Raw genomic sequence first — 2,296 nt, 5'->3', positions numbered from 1 at the left:
GGATTGCGGGAGAATTTTCTCGCGTGTGGCTCGGAAACGAAGCCCCTTTAATGGGGATAGATGCGGAATAATATACGAACGCACGAATGCGGATTGAAAATTACACGTAGACGAAGCGAAATGATTACAAAACAAGTTTATATGGATTCGTGAGTAACGATGGGAGTACGTATAAAACAAAACACGGATGAAATATATAAATAAAGATGTATAGGATAAAAAGAAAATACGTTTTTATATAAATCTGGATCTGGATATATATATGTGCGCAAAATAATGGCCGGAAAAAATTGTATATATAATTTATAAATATGGACGGATATATAAATATGGGCCCGATAGTGCTGGAAAAAATTTATATGTGTTTATTTATAAATATGGGCGGATATATATATGAGCGCAAAATACTGGCCGAAAAAAATTATATATATAATTTATAAATATGGACGGATATATAAATATGGGCCCGATAGTGCTGGAAAAATATACATGTATTCATTTATAAATATGGGCGGATATATAAATATGGACCCGATAGCGCTGGAAAAAATATATATGTATTTATTTATAAATATGGGCGGATATATATATGAGCGCAAAAAGTTGGCCGGAAAAATTATATAAATAATTTATAAATATGGACGGATATATAAATGTGGGCACGATAGTGCTGGAAAAAATATATATGTATTATTTTATAAATATGGGCGGATATATAATTAGGCGAAAAAGGAGAATCGGAAATAATGTGATTTGAATTTGGCGCGCTTGAGCCGCCTATCGATATCACGACTCGACTCACGTGTCACCACTACTCCTAAAACAGCTGTCGGCCGCTGTTTATATATTTGGTTTTTGATTTTGTTGTTTAATTATGTTAATAATTTTTTTGTGGTTGTGCGGAAAAACCAAGAACAAAAGAACGGTTTTACACACAGCGAGTGTTGTGCGCGAAGGCAAACAAAACAGCCGATCAATGCATATGGACAAATGCTTTGATCTATGTATGTACGTACATGCATAAGTACACAGGTGAGTATATAGATATGTATGCACACGCGTTGTTCACAACAACAAAAAAAACGTAAGTAATTGTAATTTAATTGGATGTGGTGTTGTGTTAAATCAATGCGCGACACCGAAATGTATTATGTGTTGTGGATATGTACATATGTATGTGCAATATATGACTATGTAAGAATATATGTATGTACGTATGTAAGCAAGTGCACCGGTATCCAAAGACGCGCGTGAGGAAATTAATTTCGCACCAAATTCGAACGCGCAAGAAATCGCGGTGCATACGTTAAGTGCTATTTTAAAAAGAATATTTTTTTTGCCTTTTGTGTCGTGGTAAATGTACGAAGGGATTATATGTATATGGATATGTACATATGCGCGTACATCAACAGGTGACGATGTATGTATGTACGTACTACGTAGATACGCGCGTGCGGAAATAAGTTTGGCATTAAAAATAATTATTCCAACACATAAGAAAACGCGGTGAACACTTTGATTATTATTTTTCCCTATTTTTTATAACACTTTAATAATTTTTTTTTGTTTTTTAAACTTTTACGCGGATTTGGCAAACAGCTGTGGAAATTACATGTACATGTGAATGCATATGTAAAAAAAAAGTGGATTTGGACAAGTGCAAGGAAAAAACATAAATAAAAATGGATAATCGTGGAATGTAAAACGAGAACGTTGGACAATCACGCTAAGGATTAGGAACTACCATGTAACCTTGGAACAGGTCAGGTATGTACATACAATATGTAAAAGTGTGTAGGTCGCTATGGAGAAGCGGGAAAACCTCACACTTTTAGTAGTATGTAAATGAAATGAGTAATGAAATTTTGTACTTATCAGGAATTCCGCCGATGCAAGCTGGAGGAGCGGAAGGATATCCGGCTCGAAGGACCAATGTTCGTGGAGGGGCGGAAGGATCCAAATAAATACAAGTAGTTGGCGGGTGCCATTGACACAGAAGTCTTTACGGGAGATTACCTAAAATGGCCCACGTTCTGTGATTTGTTTACGGCCATTTACATAAGCGATTCGCGAATTTCCCCCGTTGAAAAGCTGCACCATCTCCTACTGAAAACGAGGGGTGAAGCCAATCTCATTGTAGTAATATTCTTGCTTACAAATGATGGTTTTGAACGCACTTAAACAGCCAATTCCGAGCACTTCTTGATCTGCCTCAAATTTTCCATGAGTAAAGAAAGGCATTACGAGATCATCAGAATGCTCTGCAGGCATCCAATCGCGCTTTTGAGCACTGTGG

The 2,296-nt window shown here is 36.3% G+C and overlaps 1 long non-coding RNA gene across 1 annotated transcript; it reads left to right on the top strand.

Moving 5' to 3' along the window:
* The first annotated feature begins 956 nt into the window (after positions 1-956).
* LOC137573234 (uncharacterized) lies at positions 957-2,011 on the top strand. Its single transcript, XR_011031845.1, has 3 exons — positions 957-1,032; positions 1,600-1,767; positions 1,879-2,011. It is a non-coding gene; the product is annotated as an uncharacterized lncRNA (long non-coding RNA).
* The last annotated feature ends 285 nt before the right edge of the window (positions 2,012-2,296 follow it).

The sequence above is a fragment of the Drosophila tropicalis genome, unplaced genomic scaffold (genome assembly GCF_018151085.1).
Source record: "Drosophila tropicalis isolate 14030-0801.00 unplaced genomic scaffold, ASM1815108v1 contig_1002, whole genome shotgun sequence".
Lineage (NCBI taxonomy): Eukaryota > Metazoa > Arthropoda > Insecta > Diptera > Drosophilidae > Drosophila > Drosophila tropicalis.
Note: the sequence above shows the minus strand (reverse complement) of the source record. Positions and strands in the feature narration are given on the sequence as shown.